Genomic DNA, 24,621 nt, shown 5'->3' with positions numbered 1-24,621 from the left:
CTCCTCCATAAGGTTGTCACAGAAACACCACGACGCGTGCGCATAAAGTCAAGGCGCCCCTTTGCCATGCAAACCCACGAGCTGCTCAGCACAACATCAATTGATACTTCCAAGGCCACCTGGGTCAAGACGAGATTGAGAGAACAGTGGAAGTTAACAGAACCATCTAGGCTGCACCAATACATCGACGACCCCACAGACGTCTCCGGCCAGGAACTTCCCCGGAAGCATTGGACAACCCTCAACCGCTTGAGGACCGGCGCCGGACGCTACGGAGCAGCGATGAAGAGGTGGGGACTTGCGGAAGATGCCTCCTGCGAGTGTGGGGACCCAGTCCAGACAGTAGAGCACATAGTAACTAGTTGCCCCAAACACCGGCCACCGAATGGCGAACAAGGTTTGATTGACCTGGACGATGACACATTGACCTGGCTCGCCTCAACAGAGCTGAAAATCTAAAAACACACGACAGAAGAAGATACAGCTGTGACGGTCGAGAGGTTAAGTCGTTGGGCTTAACCAGGTTCCAAACCTCCTCACGATTCTCAAATTCATTTTACTGAAACAGAATTGTGTGCAGCATATCATGCACTGTCTCGACCAAAAAATGTTAGTGAAATTCCAGCAACTTCAACTTTCTTCCATTGTTTTCAAACTTTGGCAAGTCTTTTTTTCCTTTTTCCATCGACCGTGCATAAAGCCGCATACCATGCTCTGTCTTACCAAATAATCTTACTTTAACTCAGTCTTTTAATAAATAACTGCAATATTTTTGGTACAAGTTTCAGGTCCAATATGCTCAGTTAATTGAAGCAAAACTGCATGCAGCATATCATGCACTGTCTTGACCAATTAATCATACTGAAATTCCAGTTCTTGCCCGGAAAAGGGTGGAGTGCCATCTGCGGGTTGGGGAGGAGATCTTGCCCCAAGTGTAGGAGTTCAAGTACCTCGGAGTCTTGTTCACGAGTGAGGGAAGAGTGGATCGTGAGTTCGACAGGCGGATCGGTGCGGCGTCTTCAGTAATGCGGACGCTGTATTGATCCGTTGTGGTGAAGAAGGAGCTGAGCCGGAAGGCAAAGCTCTCGATTTACCGGTCGATCTACGTTCCCATCCTCACCTATGGTCATGAGCTTTGGGTCATGACCGAAAGGACAAGATCGCGGGTACAAGCAGCCGAAATGAGTTTCCTCCGTGGGGTGGCGGGGCTCTCCCTTAGCGATAGGGTGAGAAGCTCTGTCATCCGGGAGGAGCTCAAAGTAAAACCGCTGCTCCTCCACATCGAGAGGAGCCAGATGAGATGGTTCGGGCATCTGGTCAGGATGCCACCCGAACGCCTCCTTAGGGAGGTGTTTAGGGCACATCCGACCGGTAGGAGGCCACGGGGAAGACCCAGGACACGTTGGGAAGACTATGTCTCCCGGCTGGCCTGGGAACGCCTCGGGATCCCCCGGGAGGAGCTGGACGAAGTGGCTGGGGAGAGGGAAGTCTGGGCTTCCCTGCTTAGGCTGCTGCCCCCGCGACCCGACCGCGGATAAGCGGAAGAAGATGAATGGATGGATGGAATTCCAGTCACTCCAGCTTTCATCCAGTGTCTGCAAATGTTGGCAACATTCAGGTACGATGTCCATGTTAGCTTTTTTTTCCATCTACAGAGCATTAAGCAGCATATAATGCACTGTCTTCACCAAATAACCTTATAATTCAATCTTTCATCAAATAACTGCAGTATTTTTGGTGCAAATTTCAGGTTAAAGGTTTTGTTTTTATTTCACTTCACTTCACTTCATTTCACCTTCAAATAGCAACATGCAGCATATCATGCACTAGCATAGTTGCCAACCCTCCCGAATTTTCCGGGAGACTCCCGAAATTCAGCGCCTCTCCCGAAAACCACCCGGGACAAATATTTTCCCGAAAATCTCCCGATTTTCAGCCGGAGCTGGAGGCCACGTCCCCTCCAGCTCCATGCGGACCTGAGTGAGGACAGCCTGTTTTCACGTCCGCTTTCCCACGATATAAACAGCGTGCCTGCCCAATCACGTTATAACATCTACGGCTTTTAGAGAGTGCACAACTGCGCACACAACAAGGAGACGATGCAGAAGAACGAGGAAGATACAGCCATGGCGACGGCGACGACGAGTAAGATGAAGAAATAACGCTTGTAAGTTCCAAGCCTAAGCTGCGATTGGACCTGGATAGCCTCCGGGAAGAAGTAGTGGACCATCAAGTGCTTGGCACAACGTTCCCTCTAAGGTGCGCGCCTGCGCAATTGCGCACTGCTCAAGCGTCCTCTGCGCACAGCAAATATATGCCGCGCACCAAATCAAACCCATCTGAATTCTAAATAAAATAAACACATTTATTCTGTGTAATTTTGCAATGCAACTCTGAGTGACAGTGACAACAAGCGGCCCTAACGGTGTTCGTCAACACCGTTCAATTATTGTAATGTCAGGAATTGTATCGATCACTTTATTGAGCAAAACTGTTTATATTGGGCCATAACCACACCAAAAACATGAGTAAAAAACTTCTATCTCGAAAAACTAGTCATTTTCTGCCGTACAAACCAGGCCAAAACCAACTTGTCATTGGTCACCAACACGCATACCACAAAGCCACTGGTGCGTTTATGGCCACACAAAAAGTCGGACAACTCAAACACCACACAAAAATACACTATGACTCCTCAGTCATACGTGTGCTTATTCTACTGTCATTTATTATTAATGTTCATTTATTTATATTAATCATGGAATGCTGTTACTACAGAAAGCTACAGGAATGCACACTTCATCCTATGCTTACATTTCATTGTGCAACATGAGGATGTTTAAGGGGAACTAAATGTGATCTCTGAAAGGGGTACAAATGATTTCCAAAGCAGGACCCCCACCCAGACATATTGTACAATACTAATCCATAGCTTATGAAAAACAAAATGTATTTTATTTTCATTACAAGTGGGCCAAATCACTAATATTACTAAATAATCTCATGAAAATGACTCCTCTCATTTGAGTGTTATAATAAAAGATTGGTTTGAGACAGGTGTGCTGCTGGTATTGCCACGTGTGATGTTGCTCACATGTGCTCCACTGAATGCTCAGGGAGTTTTTGTGTTTGCTCAGACACATGAACAATTAGAGGGAACATTGCTTGGCAGTGAAGATCTTCCTCAGGAAGCAAAGATTGACCGGTTTTGTGCTATGCTAGGGAAAGATGGAAGATACTAGACTCTAGTGCATTTGATGAAAGCACTTTTGTGCGTGCCACACAGCAATGCATCATCAGAGAGGGTGTTCAGCATGGTTAGAAAAATAGTGACAGAGAATAGAACAAGGATGGACAATTCAACCCTTAACTCACTCCTTTCCTGCAAATTAAATTTCACAGATGCTGCCCATACCTATGGTCCTTCAAAGGCTGTGCTTCTGGCTGCAAAGCATTGCACTTTCAAGGGCAACAATGAGTAGATGAGTGTTATGTGTGTGAATATGTGTAAATAAATGAACACTGAAATTGAAGTATTTATTTTGTTTATTTATATATATACACATATATATGTATATATATATATATATATATATATATATATATATATATATATAATATTATTAAATAAATATATATATATATAGCTAGAATTCACTGAAAGTATATATATATATATATATATATATATATATGAAATACTTGACTTGGTGAATTCTAGCTGTAAATATACTCCTCCCCTCTTAACCACACCCCCAACCACGCCCCCAACCACGCTCCCGACCCACCCCCAACCACGCCCCCCCCCCCCCTCCCCCCACACCTCCCAAAATCGGAGGACTCAAGAATGGCAAGTATGTGCACTAGCTTGTACGTTAGTGCAGGAATGTAAATCTAATTTCAATTCAAATAGGGCTGTGATGGCCGAGAGGTTAAGGCGTTGGACTCGAAATCCAATGGGATCTTCCCGCGCAGGTTCGAACCCTGCTCGCAGCGTTTATGCTTTCTTACAAAGCAGCATACCATGCATTGTCTTGACCAAAATTAACTGCAAAGATATTGATGCAAATTTTAGGTCTAACAACCCCCCATCCCCCATACAGTCACTGTCTTGGTCAAGTAATGTCCCTGAGACTCTAGTGACTCCAGCTTTCATCCATTGTCTGCAAATGTTAACACATTTCTGTTGCAATGTCTATTTTCCCCCTTTTTTCCATCTACAGGGCATGAAGCAGCATACCATGTATTGTCTTGACCAACAGATTGTTTTGTAATTCAATCTTTCGTCTAATAACTGCAATGTTTTCGGTGCAAATTTCGGGTCCAACAATGTAGTTTCCCTTAATTTCCTTCCAAATAACAGCATGCAGCAAATCATGCACTGTATTTTATGTCCCTTCTGAAACATAGCATTAAAGACCAACAATGTAATGACCGAGAGGTTAAGGCTTTGGGCTTGAAATCTATTGGGTTCATCCTGCGGAGGTTCAAACCCTGCTCACACCTTCACATCTTACTTACAAAGCATACCATACATTGTCTTGACCAACCTGTCTTAATTCAATCAATTCATCAACTAACTTTAATTTAGGTCTAACAACCCCCCACCCCCTTCCTTAATGTACTTCCAAATGACAGCATATCATCCTCTGTCTTGACCAAAATATTTTACTATCTTTCATCAAATAACTGCAATGTTTTCGGTGCAAAAGGGTCTGCAAATGTTGGCAAATTTCAGGTTTAATGTCCGATTTTCCTTCTTCCTTTTCTGCTTGGCATTACGCAGCATTACATGCATCGTCTCGACTCACGGTTGTTATTATAACACCAGCAAAAGCAGTTGCGATGGCGGAGATGTTAAGGCGTCGGACTGGAAATCCAATGTCCACATATTTACTTTGCATATTTCAGGTCAAATGTCCTCCTCATGTAATTGAAGCGGAACTGCGTGCAGCATATAATGCACTGTCTTGACAAAAAATGTTACATTTGTCTGTAAAATGTATTGTCTAGTGTCTATTTTTTACAGCTACCTAGCATAATGCAGCATACCTGTCTTGACCAAAATATGTTTTTGTAATTCAATCTTTCACCAATATTTGTGTACAATTTTTTTTATTCTAAATGTTTTTTTTCTCTTACTTTCCTTCCGAATAACATGCAGCATATCATGCACTGGCTTGTATGTCATTTCCGGAATGTAGAACGAGGTCAACAATACAGTGGCTCAGGGAGTCCCCCTCCTGTGTTTTACTCCGCCCTTATTTTTTAAATTAATTTTATTTATTTATTCAAATTTATTTTATGTATGTATATATGTATGTATGTGTATGTGTATGTATGTGTATATATGTATATGTATATATATGTATATATATATGTGTATATGTATGTATGTATGTATGTATGTATGTGTATGTATATGTATATATATATATATATATATATATATGTATTTTTTTTATTTTTATCTATTTAATATATTTAACTTATTCTGTTAAATTATATAGGTGTATATATGGGTGCGCGTGTATGTGGGTGTGTGTACGTTTGTATATATGTATGGTGGAATCTGTGTGTATGTATGTAGGTACATATGTATGTGTCGCTGCCCCGGTGTGCATTGCTGATCGCGGCGCCGGGTCTGCTGAGGTGCCGTGGCATGCCGGCTGTGGGCGCAGGGCTGGGCCCTTATGGCTTTTTGCCGGATGGGATGCCTGGTGGGTGGTGGGCGGGGGGGGCCTGGACGTGCGGTAAGTGCTGCGGGGTTTGGTGGCGCTGGGCACTGTTGGCGACCAGGCCTCTTGTTTATTTTTATTTATTTTATTTTATTTAAAGGGTTTATTTTTATTTTATTTTTTTTTTTTTAAATTGTATTTCTATTTTTTTTGTTTTTTTGTTTTTTTGTTTTGTGTTGTGTATGTATGTGTTTGTGTATATGTGGGCTTATGTATATGTGTGTGGGTGTATTAATGTGTATATATGTGTGGATGTGTATGTGTATATGTATATGCATGCGTGTGTATATGTGTGTATGTGTATGTATATGTATATGCATATATGTATGTATTTGTGTGTGTGTGTATGTATATATGTGTGTATGTATGTGTATATGAATGTGTAGGTGTGTGTATGGGTGTGGATGTCCGGTGGCTCAATTGGCCTGGCTGTGGATGAGTTGGGGTAGGTGGGTTGGTGGCCTCGGTGGTAGCCGGGGGTGTGCGTTGTTGTGGTTTACGGGGTCGGTCGCTTTTTTGTTTTGGTTTCGGCGGCCGCGGGTGTTTGCACTGCGGACGGGCGGTGGTGGTGATGGTTGCTGCGGTGATACCAGCGGTTGGCATCGCTGTGTTGGGTTGGAGTGGTTGGGGGACTGTGGCTGGTGTCTGTGCGCTTGTGGGGTTGTGGGGCTGGCTGGCGTTGACTTGCCGGCTGGTTTGGGGGCTGGCGTGCGGACGGGATGCATTGGCTTCTTCCCCCGTTGGGGGGCTCCTTCCCCTGGCCGGGACTCGTATGAGCACGTTGCTGTGTGGATGGCCGGGATGCGGTGTTTGCATTGGGCGTGGGGGCTGTGCAGTTTTTCTGTGTTTGGTTGCCGGTATGGGCTCTGCAGGGTTGGGTTGGGGCGTGCGGGGGCTGGCTTTGTTTGGTGGGGGGAGGGCTCGCGTGGCGTCACGTTAAAGTGGTCTGGTGTGGGTCACGGGCTGTGGCGGGGGGTGGCGGCCTCCTGGCCGTAGTTCCTGGTTGTCGGCCGCGTGGACTGGGGGGGATGTCCGGGCCCTCTACTCCTCCTACTTATAGCACACACAGTCACACATATATAGGACTTTGGGGATTGTCCTGCGGGGAGGCATGGCGGGGGGTTGAGGATGCCTCCAATGGGGCTCCAGTCCTCCTGTCTTGTCCCCTGCTCGTCCATCCCTCAATCATAGCTGCATATTAGACACTTAGGATTTGGGGGGCTTGGCTTGGTTGGGACCCACCATGACCTTGATGTCCCCCAATTTTAATCGCATTATTAGTTCCCACAAGCATACATATCTCACTCACGCTACAGTACACACATCAATAGGGACTGGAGGTCGGCTGTAACGGCTGACCTCCTAATTTTAACTACACAGTAGACACTCATGGGGGCCTTGTACACATGCATGGGGGGATTGGGGTTCGGCGCACCCTTCATTGCCTCGTCGGCCGGCGGGGACTGCGGTCTGGTGGCCTGCCAGGCTTTTATTAATTTATTATTATTATATATTTTTTTATTTTTAATGTATTTATTATTTTTATTTTTATTATTTACTTATTTTTATTTTATTTTATTTTTTTTATTTTTTATTTTTTTTAAATCTTATTATTTATTTGTGTGTGGCGTCGCGCGGGTCTCACTTCCTGTTGGGTGGGGTCCGTGCCCGTGTGGCCCGACCTTGCGCTGTGGGGTCTCTGTTGGTGACTTGATGTGGTGGCGGCGCGGCCCCCGTGTCTGGTCTGGATGCTGTGTCTCGGTTGTTTGGGTGGTGGTGTGTTTGTGCGGGTTTGGGTTGGGGGGGGGGGGGGGTGGGGGGGGGGGGGGGGGGGGTGTTGGTGTCTCTTGTTTGCGTGTTGGCGTTCGGGCTGACTGGCGGGCTGGCGCCGGCTGGTCTCCGCGGTCCTGGTGGCGTGTGGTTGCTGGTCGCAGTTTTTTTTGATCGCTTTGATTTGATTGGCTGGTGCTGGCTGTCTGGGGTTATTGCGGCTGCTGTTTCTGCTGCCGTTTGTTTGTGGTGTGGACGCCCGTGGCTGCTGGGTCTGGTGCAAGGGTGTGGCTGATGTTGTGACTGGTGGCAGCGCGCGCGCGTGATGGCTGTCGGGGCTGACGAACTGTGTATATGTATGTATATGTGTGTGTATGTATGTATGTATATATATGTGTATGTGTACATATGTGTATGTATATGTATATATGTGTATGTGTGGGTATGTATATATGTATGTGTGTATGTGTATGTATATATGTATATATGTATGTATGTATGTATATTTCTGGGGGTACGCTCTGGGCCTGCCTGTCAGACGGGGGTCGACGCCTCAAGCTACTGCATCCGAACTGCGTGTCTGGAGCTCCTGGGTCCCGCTGTCCATCCCTTCCGGGTGCCCGTCTTGGTTGGGGCCTGTTGGGCCTAGTCCCTGCGTCTATTGTGGTAGCTTGGTGCTGCAAGGTATTCCGAGGTGCTGCGAGTCGGCCAGTTGCTCGGGTAGTGACCTTGTTTGTCAGCATGTCTGTGATCTTCTTTTAATTCTTTTTTAAATTGATTTATTTATTTATTAATTTTTTAATATATTTTATTAATATTATTTTTTAATTTCCCCCTCCCTCAGAGGGGGGGCTCGGCGGGGCGGTTGCTGGTTGTTCCATCTCCATCGTTGGGGTCCCTGCGGGTGGGGTGGGTGGTTCCCGTGGCCCTGTGCCTGGGTGGTCCTGCGGCGGCCGATTTGGGTGGGGTGGCCGGGGGCTGGCCTCGCCGCGCTCTCCGGGGGTGGGGGGTGGGCTCGTGGGGGCCCGGTTGACGGTGGGGCGGGGGCGGTCTTCTCGTCCGGTTGCGGGGAGTCTCTGGGTCCCTCGGGCGGGGCGTCTCGCCTTTCTGCCCGTGTGGGGTGTGGTCTCTCGCTGGCTTGGGGTCTGGCTGTCCCCTGCTTTTCTCGTGCCCTGTCCTCTGCCGGGTGCGTCTGTCTGCGGCCTGCTGCTGGCCCTTGTGGGCGGTACGGTGGGCCGGGCTCTGGGGTTCCTGTCGCTGGCCGGCTTGGCTGCGTGGGGGCGGTGGTCCCTGGTTCCCTGGGCACCACGCCTACTGTTTGTGGGTTGGGCTCTCGGGGGTGATGGGGCCGTGCTCTGGCTCCCACGCACTCTGGGAGTCGAATGTATTGTACATACAAATTCACATATGCTCACATACGTACATAGGTACCTACGCTCCCACATACATACACAAATACAGTACATATTTACCTACCTAAAGTTCGTACATCCACACGCACATTCAATATACAAACATACACATACACATACTGTACATATACATTCACTGTACAAACACATATACACATTCTGTACATATACATTCATTGTACAAACACATATACACATTCTGTACATATACAAGTACATATGCAAACTTACACTCATGCACATAATCACGTTTCATCAAACATATATTAACGTTGTTGCCCTAGGGTAAACTGGGTGTAACACATGGCACACTGACAAAGCTTAACCTATTGTGACTATAACAATCTACAAGGTTAATGTAGGTTGCTTCTCTTTCTCCCCCTCCATTTTTCTGCATTCTTTCGTATCTCAAGTTATCATTACGTATATGTATTGTTGCATTTAAACAACTGTATTGTTGATAATAAAGGTAAATTATTGGTATTGTTCATTATCAATAGCGCTATTTCTATTGGTATTTGTATTGATCCATTTGTAGTGTAATAATGCTCATTGTCATTTCTGTATTATTTTTTATTTTTCGCTAACTGCTTATTTGCTATTACTTTTACCATCATATTTGTACATGTCGTATTTACTGATGTTGCTCTATTGTTGTTGTTGTTGTTTGCTGTTGTTGTTTTTGTCTCTCTGTCTAATCCCCCTCTTGTCCCCACAATTTCCCCCTCTGTCTTCTTTTTTTTTCTCTTTCTATCCCCTCCTGCTCCGGCCCGGCTGCACTAAATGATAATATAAATACATTTAATAAAGTCAAATACAAATAAGGCAACAAGAGAAGTATCCTACACTTCTCTTTTGTAAAGTAAATGTGAACAGCCGACATGGGCATCTACATCAACTATATGATTTGCCTGAGAAGCTGGACAGGACAAAAAAACCCCAAAAAAAACAATACAGTGGCTGTGATGGCCGAGAGGTTAAGGCTTTGGATTTGAAATCCGATGGGATTTTCCCGCGCAGGTTCGATCCCTGCTCACAGCGTAGTTTTCCATTTTATGACCAATTACTGGAATGAAATCCATTGTCTGTAAAATTTGTAAAATGTCTATTTTTTTTCCTGCTACCTAGCATAAAGCAGCATATCATGCATTGTCTTGACTAAAATATTTGTTTTGTAATTCAATCTTTCATCAAATAACTACAATGTTTTCGGTGAAAATATTGGGTCCAATGTTGTATTTCCCCTTATTTTCCATCCAAATAGCAGCATGCAGCATATCATGCACTGTCTTTTATTTCCAAGGTACAAAAAAGGCTGTGATGGCTGAGAGGCTAAAGCATTGTACTTGAAACCCATTGGGATCTTCCTGTGCCGGTTACAACCCAGTTCACAGTGTTTATATTCACTTCTTACTTACAAAGCAGTATACCATGCATTGTCTTGACCAAAACATCTTAATCATTCAACTAACTGCACTATTTTTGGTTCAAATTTTAGGTCTAACAATACCCACCCGGGCCCCCCCGCCCCCATTCTCAAATTCAGTTTGCTGAATCACACTGCGTGCAGCATGTCATGCACTGTCTTGGCTAAATAATCTTACTGAAATTCCAACAACTCCAACTTTCTTCTATTGTCAAAATTATTTCAGGTATTTTTTTAAAAACTTTTCCTTCATTTCACCTTCAAATAACAACATGAAGCATATCATGCACTAGCTTGTACGTCAGTGCGGGAATGTAGAACTATTTTCCGAACCAAAATAGCTGTGATGGCCGAGAGGTTAAGGCGTTGCACTCGAAATCTACTGGGTTCATCCCGCGGAGGTTCAAACCCTGCTCACAGCTTTTATGTTCGGTCTGACTTACAAAGCAGCATACCATGCATTGTCTTGACCAATCTATCTTAATTCAATCAATTCATTAACTAACTTTAATTTAGGTCTAACAACCCCCCACCCCCTTCCTTAATGTTCTTCCAAATGATAGCATATCATGCACTATCTTGACCAAAATATTTGACTATATTTCATCAAATAACTGCAATGTTTTTGGTGCAAAAGGGTCTGCAAATATTGGCAAATTTCAGGTTTAATGTCCGATTTTCCTTCTTCCTTTTCTGCTTGGCATTACGCAGCATTACTATTATTAGGTCTAACAATACCCACCCAGGCGCCCCCACCCCCATTCTCAAATTCAGTTTGCTGAATCACACTGCGTGCAGCATGTCATGCACTGTCTTGGCTAAATAATCTTACTGAAATTCCAACAACTCCAACTTTCTTCTATTGTCAAAATTATTTCAGGTATTTTTAAAAAACTTTTCCTTCATTTCACCTTCAAATAACAACATGCAGCATATCATGCACCAGCTTGTACGTCAGTGCGGGAATGTAGAACTATTTTCCCTACAAAGAGAGCTGTGATGGCCGAGAGGTTAAGGCGTTGGACTCGAAATCCAATGGGATCTTCCCGCTCTGGTTCGAATCCTGCTCACAGCGACAATATTTTCTTTTTAAGTGTGCCATTTCTCAAATCTTCTCCTCAGAACCGCGTGCAGCATACCATGCATCGTCATGACCAAGTAATTTTACTGAAATTCCAGCAACTCCAACCTTCATTCAGTGTCTGCAAACTTTGGCAATTCAATGACCACTGAATTTTGCACCAAAATATTGCAGTTATTTTGCGATATATTGTATTGTAATAAGATGGAGCAGCATGCAGCATATCATGCACTGTCTTGTATGTCACTTCTGGAATGTAGGACTACAAAACAAGGCTGTGATGGCCGAGAGGTTAAGGCGTTGGACTAGATAAGCCAATGGGATCTTCCCATGCAGGTTCAATTCCTGCTCACAGCGTTAATGTTCTTTCTTATTTACAAAGCAGCATACCACACATTGTCTTGACCAAAATATCTTAATCATCTCGACTCACAGATGTTGTTATTATAACTCCAGCAAAAGCAGCTGCGATGGCGGAGATGTTAAGGTGTCGGACTGGAAATTCAATGTTTCTATGTCTGATGACCACATTCTTACTTTGCATATTTCAGGTAAAATGTCCTCCTCATGTAATTGAAGCAGAACTGCATGCAGCATATCATGCACTGTCTTGACCAAACAATGTTACTAAAAATCCACTTCACCCATTGTCTGTAAAATTTATTGTCTGGTGTCTATTTTTTCCAGCTACCTACCATAATGCAGCATACCATGCATTGTCTTGACCAGAATATGTTTTTGTAATTGAATCCTCCACCAATATTTGTGTACAATTGTTTATATTCCAAATGTTTTTTTTCTCTTATTTTCCTTCCGAATAACATGCTAGCATGTCATGCACTGGCTTGTGTGTCATTTCCGGAATGTAAAACGAGAGCAATAAAACAGTAGCTGTGATGGCCGAGAGGTTAAGGCGTTGGACTTGAAATCCAATGGGATCTTCCCGCGCAGGTTCGATCCCTGCTCACAGCGTAGTTTTCCATTTTATGACCAATTTCTTACTTGTACATTTGCTCAAGGTTTCATGTCAAATATTCTTCTCAGTTAATTGAATCAGAATAGCGTGCAGCATATCATGCACTGTCTAGACCAAATAATGTTACTAATTTCATTAACTTCACCTTCCATCCAATATCTGCAAACGTTGGCAAATTTCATGTCCAACGTCTATTTTTTTTCTTTTTTTTATCCACAGAGCGTAATGCAGCATATCATGCATTGTCTTGACCAAAAAATCTTATCAATTTTTGTACAAATTTCAGGTCCAATGTTTTATTTTCTCTTACAGTATTTCAGTCAATGTCCAATGACAACTGAATTTTGCACCAAAAGTGTGTAGTTATCTGATGAAAAATTGAATTACAGTAAGATTATTTGTTCAAGACAAGATATGACATGCTGCATTATGTCCTTTTTTATCCAAATGGATATTCTACAGAAAAAAACCGAGCAACTGCACAGATGACAAACTACAACACTGTCCGAACGCCTTAACCTCTCGGCCATCACAGCCTCTGTTCTACAGTCCGGAAATGACAAAGACAGTGCATGATATGCTGCATGGTATTATTTGGAAGGAAATAAAAAAAAAAACATTACACCTGAAATTTGCAGTTATTTGATGAAAGATTGAATTACAGTAATAATCTTTGGTCAAGACAATGCATGATATGCTGGTTTACGCTCCATAGATGGAACAAAAAAGTTAAAATAGACATGGCACCTGAATTTGGCAAAAAATTGCAGTAACATTATTTGGTCAAGACAGTACATGATATGCTGCACGCACTTTCAGTTAACTGAGCACATTTAACATAAAATTTGCAAAACTTTGGTAGATTTGGACCTGAAATTTGCACCAAAAAATATAGCAGCTATTTGATGAAATATTGAGTTACAATACGGTTCATTGGTTAAGACAATGCATGATATGCTGCTTTTTGTCTTTTTAGATACAAATGTATATTCTAAAGAAGATTTGAGCAACTGCACAAATAACAGACATTGACGCTGTGAGCAGGGTTAGAAAGTAAGGGAAAAAAATAATAGCAGCATGCTATGTTGAAAATTCAAGAGATTTCTATGTTTTTTCCATCAAGCAGCATATCATGCATTGTCTTGACCAAATAATCTTATTGTAATTCCGTATTTCTTCAAATAACTCCAACATTTTTAGCTCAAATTTCAGGTGAAATCTTTTTCTTCCCCAAATTTCTTTTTAAAAAAGTGGCACGTAGCTTACCATGCACTGTCTTACGGCTGTGATGGCCGAGAGGTTAAAGCGGCTTGAAATCCAATGGGACCTTCCTGCGCAGGTTCCAAACCTCCTCACAGCGTCAATGTTTACCTCTTATTTGTGCCAATTCTCAAATTCAGTTTGCTGAAACAGAATTGTGTGCAGCATATCATGCACTGTCTTGACCAAATAATGTTACTGAAATTACAGAAACTCCAACTTTCTTCCATTGTCTTCAAACTTTGGCAAGTCTTATTTTTTTCTTTTTTTCCATGGACCGTGCATAAAGCAACATACCATGCACTGTCTTGACCAAATAATCTTACTTTAACTCAGTCTTTGATCAAATAACTGCAATATTTTTGGTACAAGTTTCAGGTACAATGTGCTCAGTTAATTGAAGCAAAACTGCATGCAGCATATCATGCACTGTCTTGACCAATTAATCATGCTGAAATTCCAGTCACTCCAGCTTTCGTCCACTGTCTGCAAATGTTGGCAACATTCAGGTGTGATGTCCATGTTAGCTTTTTTTTTTCCATCGACAGAGCATTAAGCAGCATATCATGCATTGTCTTGAACAAATAACTTTGTAATTCAATCTTTTATCAAATAACTGCAGTATTTTTGGTGCAAATTTCAGGTCAATTGTTTTATTTTCATTTCACTTCACTTCACTTCATTTCACCTTCAAATAACAACATGCAGCATATCATGCACTAGCTTGTACGTCAGTGCAGGAATGTATAACTATTTTCACATCAAATAGGGCTGTGATGGCTGAGAGGTTAAGGCGTTGGACTCGAAATCCAATGGGATCTTCCCACGCAGGTTCGAACCCTGCTCACAGCGTAGTTTTCCATTTTATGACCAATTTCTTACTCGTACATTTGCTCAAGGTTTCATGTCAAATATTCTCCTCAGTTAATTGAATCAAAATAGCGTGCAGCATATCATGCACTGTTTTGACCAAATAATGTTACTAATTTCAGTAACTTCACCTTCCATCCATTATCTGCCAATGTTGGTCAATTTCATACAATAAGGTTCTTTAGTTAAGACAACGCATTATATGAAATTTCTATGTTTTTTCCATCAAACAGCATATCATGCATTGTCTTGACCAAATAATCTTATTGTAATTCCATATTTCATCAAATATAAATTCCAGTCACTGCAGCTTTCATCCACTGTCTTCAAATGTTGACAAGATTCAGGTGCGTTCTCCATGTTATCTTTTTTCCCATAGACAGAGCATTAAGCAGCATATCATGCGTTGTCTTGACCAAATAATCCTGTAATTCAATCTTTCATCAAATAACTGCAATACTTTTGGTGCAAATTTCAGGTAAAATGTTTTATTTCCCTTCATTTCACCTTCAAATAACAACATGCAGCATATCATGCACTAGCTTGTACGTCAGTGCGGGAATGTAGAAGTATTTTCAAGACAAAAAGAGCTGTGATGGCTGAGAGGTTAAGGCGTTGGACTCAAAATCCAATGGGATTTTCCCGCGCAGGCTCAAACCCTGCTCGCAGCGACGATATTTACTCCATTAGTGTGCTGTTTCTCCAAACTTCTCTTTAGAACAGCATGTAGCATACCATGCACTGTCATGACCAAGTAATCTTACTGAAATTCCAGCAACTCCAACCTTCGTCTGCAAATGTCTTTTTATTTTTATTTTTTTCCATTGACAGTGCATAAAGCAGCATACCATACACTGTCTTGACCAAATAATGTTACCGAAATTCCAGCAACTCCTGCTTTCATCAATTATCTGCAAACTTTGGCAATTCAATGTCCAATGACTACTGAATTTTGCACCAAAAGATCGCAGTTATTTGATGAAATATTGTATTATAATAAGACTATTTGGTTAAGACAATGCATGATATGCTTTATTTTTAATACACATGTATATTCTAGGAAAGGAAATGAGGATAACACCTTAACCTTTTGGCCATCACAGACTCTTCTGGAAATTGTTCTACTTTCCAGAAATGACGCACAAGACAGTGCATGATATGCTAATGTCCATTACGCAGCATTACATGCATCGTCTCGACTCACCGATGTTATTATAAATCCAGCAAAAGCAGCTGCGATGGCGGAGATGTTTTGGTGTCGGACTGGAAATCCAATGTTTCTATGTCTAATGACCACATTCTTACTTTGCAGATTTCAGGTAATTGAACCAAAATGTCCTCCTCATGTAATTGAAGCAGAACTGCATGCAGTATATCATGCACTGTCTTGACCAAACAATGTTACTAAAATTCCAGTTCACCCATTGTCTGTAAAATGTATTGCCTAGTGTCTATTTTTTTCCAGCTACCTAGCATGATGCATTGTCTTGACCAAAATATGTTATTGTAATTGAATCTTTCACCAATATTTGTGTACAATTGTTTTTAATCCCAATGTTTTATTTTCTATTACTTTCCTTCCGAATAATAGCACGCAGCATATCATGCACTGGCTTGTGTTTCATTTCCGGAATGTAGAACGAGGTAAGCCAAAGAGCAGCTGTGATGGCCGAGAGGTTAAGGCGTTGAATTTGAAATCCAATGGGATCTTCCCGCGCAGGTTCGATCCCTGCTCACAGCCTCCGAGCTTGTTTTATGATCAATTTTCTTACTCGTACATTTGCTCAAGGTTTTGTGTCAAATATTCTCTTCAGTTAATTGAATCAGAATAGCGTGCAGCATATCATGCACTGTCTTGACCAAATAATGTTACTAATTTCAGTAGCTTTACCTTCCATCCATTATCTGCAAACATTGGCATATTTCATGTCCAATTTTTTTTTTTTTTTTTTCATCGACAAAGTGTAATGCAGCATATCATGCATTGTCTTGACCAAAACAATCGTATACATTTTTGTACAAATTTCAGACCCAATGTTTTATTTTCTCTTATTTCAGTTGTCAATTTCCAATGACAACTGAAACGTGTGTAGTTATCTGATGAAATATTGAATTACAATAAGATTATTTGGTCAAGACAATGCATGACATGCTGCATTATGTCCTTTTTTATCCAAATGGATATTCTACATAAAAAGAATATGGATTTCGAGTCGCAGTTATTTGATGAAATATTGTATTATAATAAGATTGTAGCAGCATGCAGCATATCATGCACTGTCTAGTGTGTCACTTTTGGAATGTAGAAAGGTGAAACAAGGCTGTGATGGCCGAGAGGTTAAGGCGTTGGACTTGAAATCCAATGGGATCTTCCCGCGCAGGTTAGATCCCTGCTCACAGCGTAGTTTTCTATTTTATGACCAATTTCTTACTCGTACATTTGCTCAAGGTTTCATGTCAAATATTCTCCTCAGTTAATTGAATCAGAATTGTGTGCAGCATATCATGCACTGTCTTGACCAAATAATGTTACTAATTTCAGTAACTTCACCTTCCATCCATTATCTGCAAACGTTGGCAAATTTCATGTCCAATGTCTATTTTTTTTCTTTTTTTCATCTAAAAAGCGTAATGCAGCATATCATGCATTGTCTTGAACAAAAAATCGTATCAATTTTTGTACAAATTTCAGACCCAATGTTTTATTTTCTCTTATTTCAGTCGTTAATGTCCAATGACAACTGAATTTTGTACCAAAAGTGTGTAGTTATCTGATGAAATATTGAATTACAATAAGATTATTTGGTCAAGACAAGGCATGACATGCTGCATTATGTCCTTTTTTATCCAAATGGATATTCTACATAAAAAGAATATGGATTTTGAGTCGCAATTATTTGATGAAATATTGTATTATAATAAGATTGTAGCAGCATGCAGCATATCATGCACTGTCTTGTGTGTCACTTTTGGAATGTAGAAAGTGGAAACAAGGCTGTGATGGCCGAGAGGTTAAGGCGTTGGACTCGAAATCCAATGGGATCTTCCCGCGCAGGTTCGAACCCTGCTCACAGCGTTTATGTACAATCCTGACTGACAAAGCAGCATACCATGTAATGTCTTCACTGAAATATCTTAATTTAACAACTAACTGCACTTTTTAGATCAAACAATTCCCCCCCCCCCCCCCCCCTTCTTTAATTTTCTTCCAAATGGCAGCATATCATGCTCTGTCTTGACCAAAATATTTCACTATCTTTCATCAAATAACTGCACTGTTTTCGGTGCAAAAAGCGTCTGCAAATGTTGGCAAATTTTAGGTTTGATGTTCGATTTTCCTTCTTCCCTTTCTGCTTGGCATTACGCAGCATTACATGCATCGTCTCGACTCACAGATATTATTATAACACAAGCAAAAGCAGCTGCGATGGCGGAGATGTTAAGGTGTCGTCCTGGAAATCCAATGTTTCTATGTCTAATGACCACATATTTACTTTGCATATTTCAGGTCAAATGTCCTCCTCGGGTAATTGAAGCGGAACTGCGTGCAGCATATCATGCACTGTCTTGACCAAACAATGTTAGTAAAATTCCAGTGAGCTTTCAACCATTGTCTGTAAAATTTGTAAAATGTATTGTCTCATGTTTTTTTTTTCCTGATACCTAGCATAAAGCAGCATATCATGCATTGTCTTGACCAAAATATGTTATTGTAATTCAATCTTTCACTAAAAAACTGCAATATTTTTGTAACATTTTTTTTATTCTGAATGTTTTATTTTCTCTTACTTTCATTCTAAATAGCAACATGCAGCATATCATGCACTGGCTTGTGTGTCAAAAAACAAACATTGAATAAAGGGCTGTGATGGCCGAGAGGTTAAGGCGTTGGACTTGAAATCCAATGGGATCTTCCCGCGCAGGTTCGATCCCTGCTCACAGCGTGGTTTTCAATTTTATGACCAACTTCTTACTCGTACCTTTGCTCATCTCCTCATTTAATTGAATCAGAATAGCGTGCAGCATATCATGCACTGTCTTGACCCAATAATGTTACTAAATTTCAGTAACTTCACCTTCCATCCATTATCTGCAAACGTTGGCAAATTTCATGTCCAATGTCTATTTTTTTTCTTTTTTCATCTACAAAGCGTAATGCAGCATATCATGCATTGTCTTGACCAAAACATCTTATTAATTGTTGTAAAAATTTCAAATCCAATGTTGTATTTTCTCTTATTTCAGTCGTCAATGTCCAAGGACAACTGAATTTTGCACCAAACGTGTGTAGTAATCTGATGAAATATTGAATTACAATAGGATTATTTGGTCACGACAATGCATGACATGCTGCATTATGTCCTTTTTTATTTTATCCAAATGGATATTCTACAGAAAAAAACTGAGCAACCGCACAGATAACAAACTACGACTCTATGAGCAGGGTTCTAACCTGCACGGGAAAATCCCAATTGATTTCAAGTCCAACGCCTTAACCCCCAGTTAAGTTTCGGTAGTTTCGGGTCCAATATGCTCAGTTAAATGAAGCAAAACTGCGTGCAGCATATCATGCACTGTCTTGACCAATTAATCATACTGAAATTCCAGTCACTGCAGCTTTCATCCACTGTCTGCAAATGTTGGCAACATTCAGGTGTGATGTCCATGTTAGCTTTTTTCCCATCTACAGAGCCTTAAGCAGCATATCATGCATTATCTTGACCAAATAACTTTGTGATTCAACATTTTATCAAACAACTTCAGTATTTTTTCGTGAAAATTTCAGGTAAATGGTTTTATTTTCCCTTCAAATAGCAACATGCAGCATATCATGCACTAGCTTGTATGTCAGTGCGGGAATGTAAAACTAATTTCCTTTCAGCAAAGGCTGTGATGGCCGTACCAGCCAGTGTCTGGACGGCCTTGGAGGTCCGAACACATCCTAAAAAGGTCCGAACACATCCTAACGAAAACAAAGAGTTTCCAACAAGGTCCGAACGCAGCTCCGAACAAGTCCTAACAATGTCACGTGATGTCGGAGGGGAGGGGGCGGGCTTATCGCTTTAGAATACCACAGCTTTTTTTCATCTACAAAGCGTAATGCAGCATATCATGCATTGTCTTGACCGAAAAAATCGTATGAATTTTTGTACAAATTTCAAATCCATTGTTTTATTTTCTCTTATTTCAGTTGTCAATGTCCAATGACAACTGAATTTTGCACAAAAAGTGTGTAGTTATCTGATGAAATATTGAATTACAGTACGAATATTTGGTCAAGACAATGCATGACATGCTGCATTATGTCTTTTTTTTCCTAAATGGATATTCAACAGAACATAACTGAGTAACTGCACAGATAACAAACTACGACACTGTGAGCTGGGTTAAAACCTGCGCAGGAAAATCCCATTGGATTTCGAGACCAACGCCTTAACCTCTCGGCCATCACAGCCTCTGTTCTACAATACTGAAATCATGTAGACAGTGCATGATATGCTGCATGCTATTATTTGGAAGGAAATTAAAAAAGATATTACACCTGAAATTTGCAATAAAAATATTGCAGTTATTTGATGAAAGATTGAATCACAATAATAATCTTTGGTCAAGACAATGCATGATATGCTGGTTTACGCTCCGTAGATGGAACAACAAAGTTAAAATAGACATGGCACCTGAATATGGCCAAAATTTGCAGTAACATTATTTGGTCAAGACAGTACATGATATGCTGCACGCACTTTCAATGAACTGAGCACATTTGACCTGAAATTTGCAAAACTTTGGTAGACTTGTCCTTTTTTTATCCAAATGTACACATTCCAAAAATGGTGTACAGGTCGGTGCATGATATGCTGCATGCTGCTATTTGGAAGGAAAGTAAAGTGGAAAAAAATTCATGGACCTGAAATTTGTCCCAAAAATATTTAAGTCATTTGATGAAATATTGAGTTACAATAAGGTTATTTGGTTAAGACAATGCATGATATGCTGCTTTTTGTCTTTTTAGATACAAATGTATATTCTAAAGAAGAAGATTTGAGCAACTGCACAAATAACAGACATTGACGCTAAGTAAGTAAGGGAAAATTAAAGAGATTTCTATTTTTTTCCATATGCAGAACATGAAGCAGCATATCATGCATTGTCGTGACCAAAGCATCTTATAGTAATTCCATCTTTCATCAAATAACTACAATATTTTTAGCGCAAACTTCAGGTGAAATCTTTTTCTTCCCCTAATCCCTTCTAAAAAAAAGCGGCACGCAGCATTTCATGCAGTGTCTTACGGCTGTGATGGCCGAGAGGTTAAGGCGTTGGACTTGAAATCCAATGGGATCTTCTCCTGCTCACAGCGACAATATTTACTTCTTTAGTGTGCCGTTTCTCAAATCTTCTCCTCAGAACTGTGCAGCATACCATGCACTGTCATGACCAAGTAATGTTACTGAAATTCCAGCATCTTCAACTTTCATCCATCGTCTGCAAACTTTGGCAAGTGTCTTTTTATTTTATTTTTTTCCATCGACAGTGTATAAAGCAGCATACCATGCACTTTCTTGACCAAATAATGTTACTGAAATTCCAGCAACTCCTACTTTCATCAATTATCTGCAAACTTTGGCAATTCAATGTCCAATGACTACTGAATTTTGCACCAAAAGATCGCAGTTATTTGATGAAATATTGCATTAAAATAAGATTATTTGTTTAAGACAATGCATGATATGCTGCTTTATGTCCTTATTTAATCCAGATGTATATTCTAGGAAAGGATATGAGTATAACACCTTAAACTTTCGGCCATCACAGACTCGTTTGTATCTTCTGGAAATTATTTTACTTTCCAGAAATGACACACAAGACAGTGCATGATATGCTGCGTGCTGCTATTTGGAAGGAAAGCAAGAGAAAATCAAACGTTGGACATTCATTTTTCACCAAATGTATTACAGTTATTTGATGAAACATTGAATTAAAGTAAGATCTTTTGGTCAAGACAATGCATGGTATGCTGCTTTATGCTCTGTAAGTAAGAGTTGGACATTAACTCTGTGAACAGGGTCCCAACCTGCACAGGAGGATCCCGATGGGTTTCGAGTCTATGGGCTTCACCTCTCTCAGCCGACCATAAATTTACTTTCCAGAAATGTCGTACAAGGCCGTGCATGATATGCTGCATGCTGCGATTTAGAAGGAAAATACAATTAAAAAACTAAACATTGGACCTGAAATTTGCACCAAAAAATAGCAGTTATTTGATGAACTATTGGCTTACAGAAAGATTTTTTGGTCAAGACCATGCATGATATGCTGCTTTATGTCCTTTTTTGATCCAAAGAGAAGAAGATTTGAGCAACTGCACTGAAGAGTGTTTTTTTTTTAAAACACTACATTCTAGAAGTGGAGTGCATTCAAATAGTAGCATCCAGCATATCATACACTATCGTGTATGTCATTTCGGGAATGTGGAACTATTGACCCCCCCAAAGAGGTTAAGGCGTTGGACTCGAAATCCAATGGGATCTTCCCGTGTAGGTTCGAACCTTGCTCACCGCGTTTATGTTCAATTCCTACATACAAAGCAGCATACCATGCATTGTCTTGACCAAAAGATCTTAATTCATTAATGAACTGCAATGTGGTTGGTGCAAGTTTTAGGTTAAACAATTTTTACCCCCCTTAATCTTCTTCCAAATGGCAGCATATCATGCACTGTCTTGACCAAGTAATGTCCCTCAGATTCCAGTGACTCCAGTTTTCATCCATTGTCTGCAAATGTTGGCACATTTCTGGTGTTCTGTCTATTTTCTCCCATTTTTCCATCTACAGGGCATAAAGCAGCATACCATGCATTGTCTTGACCAAAATGTTTTTTTGTAATTCTATCTTTCATAAAATATCTGCAGTGTTTTCGGTGCAAATTTCAGGTCCAACGTTGTATTTTCTCTTCATTTCCTTCCAAATAGCAGCATGCAGCATACCATGCACTGTTTGTCACTTCTGGAATGTAGATAGACTTCCAAAATAACTCAAGGCTGTGATGGCCGAGAGGTTAAGGCGTTGGACTTGAAATCCAATGGGATCTTCCCGCGCAGGTTCGAACCTGGCTCACAGCGTTTATCTTCTTCCTCGTGCAGTTGCTCAACTCTTCTTTAGAATATACATTGGGAACATAAAAGGATGTAAAGCAGCATATCATGCATTGTCTTGACCAGATAATCTTGTTGTAACTCAATGTTTCATCAAATACCTGTAATTTTTCGCTCACAATTTCACGCCCAATGTTTTATTTTTTTGTACTTTCCTCTTAAATAGTAGCATGCAGCATATCATGCACTGTTTTTTTTCATAATTTCTAGAAAGTGGAACTGTTTTCATTTAAAAACAGAGAGGACTTGAAATCTAATGGGATCTTCCCGCGCTGGTTCAAACCCTGCTCAGAGCGTTGAGGTCTAATTCTTGGTCATGGAGCATAAAGCAGCATACCATGCATTGTCTTGACCAAAACTCTTTTTGTAATTCCACATTTGATAAAATAACTGCAATACTTTTGGTTGGCAAATTCCAGGTCTAATGTTTTTTTGTCCATTCATTTCCTTCCAAATAGCAGCATATCATGCACTAGCGTGTAGGTCATTTCCGGAATGTACAACTATTTCTGTTTCTAAAGAGGCTAAAATGGCTTACAGATTAGGACTTGGACTTGAGTTCCAATGGGATCTTCTCGCCCAGGTTGGGACCCTGTTCTCACTTTTAATGTCAAATTCTTATTTACAGAGCATAATGCAGCATATCATGTATTGTCTTGACCAAAATATATTTTTGGAATTTAATGTTTAATCAAATAATTGCAATATTTTTGGTTTCACTTTCAGGTCCAATCTTCTTATTTTTCCTCAATTTCCTTAGAAATAACATCATGCACTGGCTTGTCATCATTTCTTAAACTTCTAACTATTAACTAGACTTGAAAGTTTGTGCTGTGATGGCCGAGAGGTTAAGGCGTTGTATTTGAAAATCAATGGGATCTTCCCGCGTAGGTTCGAACCCTGCTCACAGCGTCAATGTCTAGCTTTTACTTACAAGCATAAAGCAGCATATCATGCATTGTCTTGACCAAAATATCTTATTATATTTCAATGTATCATTAAAAAACTGTAATGGTTTGGGTGCAAATTTTAGGTCAAATCTTTTTTTTGTCCTTCCAAATAGCAGCATGCAGCATATCATGCATTGTCTTGACCAAAAGATCTTACTGTAAGTCATTGTTTCATTAAATAACTGTAATGTTTTTGGTGCAAATTTCAGGTCCAATCTTTTATTTTTCCTTCCTTTCCTTCGAAACAGCAACATGCAGCATATCATGCACTGGCTTGTCATCATTTGTGAAATTTTAAATTGTTTTTAAAATTCAGAAAAAGGCTGTGATGTCCGAGATGCAAAGGCGTTGGACTCGGAATCAGGGTTCGAACCCTGCTCACAGCGTAAATGTCTAATTCTTACTTACAGAGCATAATGCAGCATATCATGCATTGTCTTGACCAAAATATATTTTAGTAATTGAATGTTTTATCAAATAATTGCAATATTTTTGGTGCAACTTTCAGGTCCAATCTTTTATCTTTCCTTAATTTCGTCCGAAACAACAGCATGCAGCATATCATGCACTCTCGTGTCATGTTATTTGTGCTGTGATGGCCGAGCGGTTATGGCGTTGGATTTGAAATACATTGGGATCTTCCCACGCAGGTTCGAACCCTGCTCACAGCGTCAAAGTCTAGCTTTTACTTACAAGCATAAAGCAGCATATCATGCATTGTCTTGACCAAAATATGTCATTGTAATTCAATATTTCATCAAATAACTGCAATAGCTTTGTTGCAAATTTCAGGTCTAATGTTTTTTTTGTCCATTCATTTCCTTCCAAATAGCAGCATGCAGCATATCATGCACTAGCGTGTAGGTCCTTTCCGGAATGTACTACTATTTCCGTCTCTAAAGAGGCTGAGGTGGCTTACAGGTTAGGACATTGGACTTGAGTTCCAATAGGATCTTCTTGCCCAAGTTGGGACCTTGTTCTC

At 40.7% G+C, this 24,621-nt stretch overlaps 1 protein-coding gene and 13 non-coding genes across 15 annotated transcripts in view; 13 read left to right on the top strand and 1 right to left on the bottom strand.

The window, feature by feature from the left end:
- sema3bl (sema domain, immunoglobulin domain (Ig), short basic domain, secreted, (semaphorin) 3bl) overlaps nucleotides 1–24,621 on the bottom strand; it is a 192,731-nt gene that overhangs the window by 129,935 nt on the left and 38,175 nt on the right. The gene's annotated exons all lie outside the window — the stretch shown is intronic.
- trnas-cga (transfer RNA serine (anticodon CGA)) lies at nucleotides 3,915–3,996 on the top strand. Its single transcript has one exon. It is a non-coding gene; the product is annotated as a tRNA-Ser (tRNA).
- On the top strand, nucleotides 9,880–9,961 carry trnas-uga (transfer RNA serine (anticodon UGA)). The gene has a single exon. It is a non-coding gene; the product is annotated as a tRNA-Ser (tRNA).
- trnas-cga (transfer RNA serine (anticodon CGA)) lies at nucleotides 11,340–11,421 on the top strand. The gene has a single exon. It is a non-coding gene; the product is annotated as a tRNA-Ser (tRNA).
- On the top strand, nucleotides 12,318–12,399 carry trnas-uga (transfer RNA serine (anticodon UGA)). The gene has a single exon. It is a non-coding gene; the product is annotated as a tRNA-Ser (tRNA).
- trnas-cga (transfer RNA serine (anticodon CGA)) lies at nucleotides 14,434–14,515 on the top strand. The gene has a single exon. It is a non-coding gene; the product is annotated as a tRNA-Ser (tRNA).
- trnal-caa (transfer RNA leucine (anticodon CAA)) lies at nucleotides 15,123–15,204 on the top strand. Its single transcript has one exon. It is a non-coding gene; the product is annotated as a tRNA-Leu (tRNA).
- trnas-uga (transfer RNA serine (anticodon UGA)) lies at nucleotides 16,193–16,274 on the top strand. Its single transcript has one exon. It is a non-coding gene; the product is annotated as a tRNA-Ser (tRNA).
- trnas-uga (transfer RNA serine (anticodon UGA)) lies at nucleotides 16,854–16,935 on the top strand. The gene has a single exon. It is a non-coding gene; the product is annotated as a tRNA-Ser (tRNA).
- trnas-cga (transfer RNA serine (anticodon CGA)) lies at nucleotides 17,528–17,609 on the top strand. The gene has a single exon. It is a non-coding gene; the product is annotated as a tRNA-Ser (tRNA).
- On the top strand, nucleotides 18,396–18,477 carry trnas-uga (transfer RNA serine (anticodon UGA)). The gene has a single exon. It is a non-coding gene; the product is annotated as a tRNA-Ser (tRNA).
- On the top strand, nucleotides 22,575–22,656 carry trnas-uga (transfer RNA serine (anticodon UGA)). Its single transcript has one exon. It is a non-coding gene; the product is annotated as a tRNA-Ser (tRNA).
- trnas-uga (transfer RNA serine (anticodon UGA)) lies at nucleotides 23,520–23,601 on the top strand. The gene has a single exon. It is a non-coding gene; the product is annotated as a tRNA-Ser (tRNA).
- trnas-uga (transfer RNA serine (anticodon UGA)) lies at nucleotides 24,229–24,310 on the top strand. The gene has a single exon. It is a non-coding gene; the product is annotated as a tRNA-Ser (tRNA).

The sequence above is a fragment of the Nerophis lumbriciformis genome, linkage group LG23 (assembly GCF_033978685.3).
Source record: "Nerophis lumbriciformis linkage group LG23, RoL_Nlum_v2.1, whole genome shotgun sequence".
NCBI classification, from domain to species: Eukaryota; Metazoa; Chordata; class Actinopteri; order Syngnathiformes; family Syngnathidae; genus Nerophis; species Nerophis lumbriciformis.
The sequence above is the reverse complement of the archived record's forward strand: the minus strand, read 5'-3'. Positions and strand labels throughout refer to the sequence as shown.